This window comes from Cyprinodon variegatus, unplaced genomic scaffold, assembly GCF_000732505.1.
Source record: "Cyprinodon variegatus isolate N-32 unplaced genomic scaffold, C_variegatus-1.0 Scaffold806, whole genome shotgun sequence".
NCBI lineage: Eukaryota > Metazoa > Chordata > Actinopteri > Cyprinodontiformes > Cyprinodontidae > Cyprinodon > Cyprinodon variegatus.
The window spans coordinates 333,728-340,579 of record NW_015151259.1 but is presented as its reverse complement, the minus strand read 5'-3'; the positions used below and the strand labels follow the sequence as shown (position 1 = coordinate 340,579).

General features: G+C 35.7%; 1 protein-coding gene across 2 annotated transcripts in view; it reads left to right on the top strand.

Annotated features, from left to right (window-relative positions):
- The window catches only part of LOC107098743 (proteinase-activated receptor 2-like), a 42,350-nt gene that overhangs the window by 33,526 nt on the left and 1,972 nt on the right, over positions 1–6,852 (top strand). The window contains exon 1 of one of the 2 annotated variants that reach the window (XR_001481909.1): positions 4,993–5,138. The exons of the other annotated variant lie outside the window; for it this stretch is intronic. The gene's annotated coding sequence lies outside the window, so the exon portion shown is untranslated. Of the gene's footprint in view, positions 1–4,992; positions 5,139–6,852 lie in introns of those variants that run through there. 2 annotated transcript variants of the gene reach the window in all.

Here is a 6,852-nt window from a genome sequence, read left to right as displayed (position 1 = left end):
TCTGTCATCCCTGCTGCCATCAGACTCTACAATGTGACACTACAATGGCAAAAACGTATGCAATGTATAATGTGCAATTACCATTTGATACTCTGTTTCTCTATATTTGACACTCAGTGCAATAACTATAGATATAAAATTATCCACCTGTATAAATACCCATGTAAACACCCTATGCAATAACCCTGCATTATAATAAAAAAAAGCTGTCATATGAGGATGCACTATATAGATCAATAAAGTCAATAAAGCCCGGAAATAATGTTGTCATTCTATGACTTGCTATTTCTTTGAAATTGTTATCATTCACCCATTAACTGTTTGCTGACAAGAACTCAGCAAATCAGATATGTATCTTTACATATGTGAGTTTGATTTATTAGTCTACTTGACTAGTGGGGAAACAAATCATGATAGGTCACAGCAGGTACTGCTGCTGTGATTGGCTTAAATCTCCACATGGGAGGCAGGTGGCCATCGGTGATTTACCCAATCAGTTTAAAGAAGCGTACTGAATGTCCCTCCCTTTTGCAAACACTTTTAACAGAAGAATTTCCAGGTGGGTACTGTGTGGAATTTAAATTGAACTAAATATATAAATTTTGCATTTATTTGGCATCAGGCTAGAAGAAGCACACTCAAAAGATTAAATATAATACTCCTAGGGTATGAGTCATTTTAAACTTTTAAAAAGTGTCATAAAACCAGGTGGATCCAGTATTCAAGGTGAGACAGTTGGTAAGAAAGTTCAAAACATTTATTAAAACAAAAACATAAATGGACAGAACAGAATTAAAGTGCGGGGCTGTGGAACTGCGACAGGAACTGCGACAGGAAAGTGAGCATAATCATCTGACAGGAGATGATTATCAGAGTGAGTCACTTACTTAGTTTAACAGTTCAGTCCATCCTCTCAATAATAGGCAGGATCAGCCAATGTGCTGCCAATGAAATGCTGCCGAGGCGCCCTGAGTGTCTCCAATGCTGCAGCCCCGGAGAACATGCCAACAGTCCAACAATCCAAGAATCCACAGCTGATCAGAAGTTCAGACCTAAATGAGTGGAGTGGTGTATGCAGTTCAGCTCAGTGAGGAATCCTATGATCTTTATATTGGAAAAACCAAACAAGCTCTCCACAGATGCACGGCCAAATATAGAAGAGAGCCCTCCTCGGGACAAGACTCTGGAGTACATCTACACCTTATGGACAAAGGACATTCTTTTGAGGACCAGAATGTTCACATTTTGGACAAAGAAGACAGGTAGTTTTAGAGGGGCATCAAGGAAGCCATCTATGTCAAGAAAGAAAAAACAACCTTAAACAAAAGGGGTGAACCTTGGAAATAACTAAAACTAACGAAACCGACAGACAGGAGAAACAGAATTTAAACAATGATCTGGCCACGATAGCTGGGCTGAGCAGAATATAAAGGAAATAACCAGGTGGATAAGATGTGGAGTATTTAAGAACAGAGTGAAGCAGGTGAAAGGCATGAATAATTAAGGTGAGCTATCAGGGCAGATCATGACCATGAGTTTGTGCCCTATCCAGTAAACGTAACTGTAAATAGTAAACAGATTTAACAAACAATGATCTGGCTTTAAAAGCAGATCCTTATCTCAAACTCGAGAAACATGTTTGTTTTTCCTTTTTTATCATAAAATAGTTTCCTCCATCATAATGACCTTTCTTAACATGAGGAACGAAATGCAGTTCTAATTGGTTTTCGTAAAAAGATCACATATGATTCTATTAGTTTCTCAAAGCACCTTTATTCTTTGTTAAATACTTTAGTTATAGAAGAGATGTTCTGACTCATTCACATTATATCTATATCTCTTATAACACAAGCAATTCTAAATATATACATGTATATTATAAGTTCTGTAAATGCTGCCATTCCACATTCAATGTTCTGGAGGTTTTGGTAACTTTTCTAGTCATCATTGCATCATTTCACACTTCTGTTTTCCAGAGACGGTTACTCAGAAACAGCAGCCGAATATAAGCATTTTGTTAGATGTTTTTGTGACAATAACAATCTGCAAAGGACCATTTTGTGGGAGAATTCTTATTTAAGCTTTTAAAGGTAAATATGATTATGTGTCACATTGTAAATATTGACTTTTGGAGCTGTTGGCTTTAATAGCTTGACTATTTATTTGCTATATTTTGTCATGTATAACTTGTCCTGATATGTTCAGAACTTTGTGTTGGGAAAGATAATATGCTTGAAGCTGAGTTTAATTAGTAGAGCTTTGAAATCTATAAAAGTCTGTTTCCTACTGACTGATGTAAACCGAGTAGTAATACTGCAAATAAAGAACAGGCATAATTGAAACCTTCCATGCTGTGTCAGCGACTAAATTGGTTGTTTTTTGTCTTAAGTGGATATGATCTTAGTTTCTGCTAGTAAATAGGGTTAAATGATCTCAAAATGTATTTATTTATACACTACTTACCAATTGAAAAATTTAATTATTATTAATTACATTTTGAATAGAAATGTTTAATAACATCTGAAAGAGAGATATTGTTAAAGCGTGAAAAATATACAACCATAACACATACGTGTTGACATCTGTTTCAATCAGCATTGTCTGCATAAATCAATGTACATAAAGAATAAAAACTGCTTATAAAATTGATAATACAATGAAATTGAATCACAATGACTGATATATTTTCCTTGAAATTCATACATCACTACTTACATTTGTTCTTTTGACATTTCAATGATAAAAAAATAAATCAATCTGTTATCTGGGAAAACATTAATTCTTAATGGAAACAGCTGTCCAAAGGCACAATATTTACAGAGTATTTACCTAATTTTAGTTGTGATTTATAGCTTTTAATTCTACTATATATATTGGTATCTTTTCTAACAGATAATGAAATCTAATAATGAAAAAAAATTACATTTAATAGTAGTGTACACGGGTTCTAATTTCAAATGGTAGTTTTATTTTAAGAAACAAACCTCATTGGATTGTATTCTAATTTCTCCAGTACGACTTTATTTTGCTGTTGTTAAGGAAGAAATTATTCTAATATAGTTAACTTTGGAAAAAGGTTGGCTTTTTCTCTTCCTTTCCCAGGTGCGCTCGGCGAGCTGCGTGTGACCACAAGGAAAACCAGCATTGCGTGTTGACGTCACAGAATTACAGAGTTTAATCCAATATAAGACAATGCATAAACTTAGAAATAAGACAATGCACAAACTTACACCAGAAACTGCAGAACAACGGAGACATACATTCAATTACCTGACATAAATGGAGAGAAGGAAAGAAAGCAAAGACGTACAAAGACATCTTTGGAGAGTTGCAAGAGCAAATCTGATTTGTTACTTCTATGTAGAAAGCTTTATCCTCTTGTATTTAATTTATTCAAATAAGGCTGGCTTTTGCTCCTCCAACCAGGAGCTATCTCTGACACTCAGAAAAACTTAGAGCTTCCCCTAATTTACGGCAAACATCTGGGGTCATTTGCTTCTTTGTTTTAACAAGAAAAAGCGGAAAGCTTGTCTTGGCATCTAGAATTCTTAGGGTCATCTGGCTAAGATAAGCTTTCACAGACAGCTGTGGAATGCGGGGGCCTCACCATAATTTCTCATGAACAAACTTAAATTCAGTATTTTGGTTCAAGGAAAGGTTATCTTCACAAACTTGTTCAAAATTAAGAAATATGTTCAAAATGAGAGTGTTCAACATACCTTTTACACATGCCATAAGATTAACTGTATTAAAAACTAAAAATAATCATTTTTCTTTAACACTGTGTAGAAATAATTATAGTAAATAGATGTTTGATTGAATTTAGGGTAAAAAAGAATAGACTGAACTGAACTGATAAAAATGTTAATACTAAATTCAGAAAAGCAATCAAATTTAAAAAAGCCAATGTGTTGTCTTTGTGCAAAGTATCAATTGAATTTCATAATTTGACATTTTTGGTGTTGGGATTTTATATTCAATGCCCATCCAGGGTGGATGCCACATTAATGTTGTGGATTTATATTCTATTCAATTCCCAGCCAGCTGGGAATTTATATTTCTGATACTTTCAGATGCCTATTGCCCTTCCCCAGTATGGGTGGTAAATATCTTATTTAATCAGATATTGTTTTGGCTGTTATTGTTGTTCCAAGTAAAACATATTTCGGTTTAGAACTCTTAACTAAAACTAGTGAAACTCAACTAAACTAAACTACTATGTAGAAAGAGGAAGGGAAACGTGGTTGAAAACCATGTAACAGTTTAAGATGGATCTTGTGTTTGATAACCAAAGTTTATCTGGAATAATTTTTGTCCATGTCCATTAGAAGGCTTGGGTTTCATCCAGCAGCAGCTTAGCAGTCAGGCTAAACAGCAACCAGGGGTTTCTTTGTCTCAGGCTCACACCATGGGGCTTTAGAAGGCCTTCTCTCCAGTCTGACTCTCTAAATTCTCCAGAGAAATGTGTTGCACAAGGTTTGGCTCTAAAAGGTCACAATAATGATTTATTCTGGAGATCTGGGTCTTTTTGGGCCCGGGTCTCCACTCTGGCAGATACCCTGCTGAAGTGGACTCCAGCTTCATAGAAAAGAGAGCAGGGAAAAAGAGAGAATCCTGTGTGTTTGTTATGTGGTTTATTTTGTCCTCACACAGAGGGGGGTGGTTGGCCACACCTCTTTGAAAGTTCCTGTGGCTGAGAAAGGGGGGGTGCAGAGTTCTTATAGCTGCTTATTCACTGAAATTTTATTCTCTTATCTAGTCATCATGTCAAGATGAAATATTTATACTGCTTCCCAATGTCCAAAAACCATGATCATGGCATATGGCACAACAGTGGACAATGACTGTACCGACTCTGCTTCATAGAGTATTGACAATATTCAGGAACAAATCTCACAAGGTAAACTTAACCTTGCTAACCATGATCTCATGTCTATCTGCAGGTTCTCCTCAAAGAAATGGATGAGTTTTACAACCAAACCAATTTCAACCAAAGCAGTGATTTCAACAACAGCTCACCTGGTGACAACCCTGAAAATATCGATGGTATACGTGCAGTAGTGCGTGTGTTGGAATTAATCATCATTTGCACTGGTCTTCCATCAACTCTTCTGGCGATTGTTGCAGTTTGTTGCCTGGTGAGTGAGTTTAATTGAGATCCTTATATAATACATGTCTAATAAAAATAAAACACTCAAGAACAAATCAAGGCCTGTCACTTGATGTTGATCTTGAACTAGAGCCAAAGATTCTGTGGGAGAATAAAGTTCAGTTTGCATCAGGTTTGAACTTCGAAGTTTAGGATGATTAAATTACCACTCAGTTTCTACCTGTTTCTGTAAAGCATCTTTGCAAATGTTGCAAAGTTATTGTCATTGATGATTTTTCATGGGCCTTCTAAATTTGTGTATGATTTTGTCTAATTTAGCTTTTTGGTATCACAGGGCATATAAGAAATCCTTTTCTAAATCGTAATTAGAAAGCAGTCACAGCTCAATATTGGAGGTTAAGACAAGCACATGGAAATGTTTTTGGCAAGTGGTTCTCCATTAACACAAGGGATCTACAATAAAGCATGTAATAATTTTGAAATAGTCTGGGCCTAGGTGTATTCTTTTAGGGCCAAGGCCAAAGGTTTTGTGGCTGAATGAAGTTCATCTTGGATCAGGTCCCACCTTAAAATTTTGAGATGCTTAAAATAAAATAACACTCAATTTGTGACACATTCTTGTAAATAATTGAATAGATATTATCGCTGAAGGATTTTCATGGCGGCACTTTTTTTATACCATCTTTTGAAGTCCAAAAGTCACCTGCATATCTGTGAATGATTTTGCCTAATTTAGATTTCTGCTAATAAAAGGCCTTTTATTATATTTTTTTCCAAACCCTTTTCAGACTTTTAAAAGTCTAAAGTGAACTGTTGTGAGGCACTTTTGTTTAAAGTAGGGCATCATTTCATAAAAAAGGTTTATTTGAATTCTAGAAATCAGTTTTCTGTCCAATAGCAATGATGAACTGCATAGCAGTATTCTATACCCAGCTATTGTAGTATCTAGGCAAGAGCTGTCAATCTGGTAAAGAATCTGGTTGTATTTGAAATTGTAAATGTTAGCTGTTTTTAAATTGCAACATAAAACTGACTTAATTTAGACTGAGGCCTTTTTGAATTTTAGTCGACTAAAACCTACTAAAACTATCACATAAAGCAATGACTAAAATGTGATTAAAACTAATAATAGTTTTCATCCTGAAGACTAACTAAATCTAAAATGGCTGTCAAAAGCAACACTGTTGTTAACTTATCAGCAAGAAAGGTCTATATTAGCTCTTCTAAAAGTTGCTAGAAGGTAAAGTATGATGTCATCACCTAATTTGCATGTGTCAATTAAAGAAAAATACATATAATTCAGCCATTTTGTTCCAAACTCAATATCAATTGGTGGCATAAATTCATAATTTGTTGTTTGCCAACCACCAAAGCAAAGGTATGAATAAAAAAGAAAGCAGTGCAAAGACACACAGATGCAGGAGGAGCAGAAAGAGACATAACTGTCATGTTTTGTTTAACGTGTCTAACCCACATGCAGAACACTCAGAGGCAGGAGAAAAGTTCAAAGGTTTATTTAGAAGATTGTACACAATCAATGAACTGATCCAGTGGGGAACTCGTCTGGTCACGAGTGGGTTCTGAAAGGCACACAGATAAATCAGGTCCAGGAAGAGAACGGACTGGTCACAAGTGGGTTCACTGCAGAGGGGGACAGAGGAGTTAGTGGAGGTCCAGGAATTAGCTGGATGAGAGCGTGCAGGGCAGTACCTGTTCTGGAGTTGAACTGAGCAGCTGAGGGG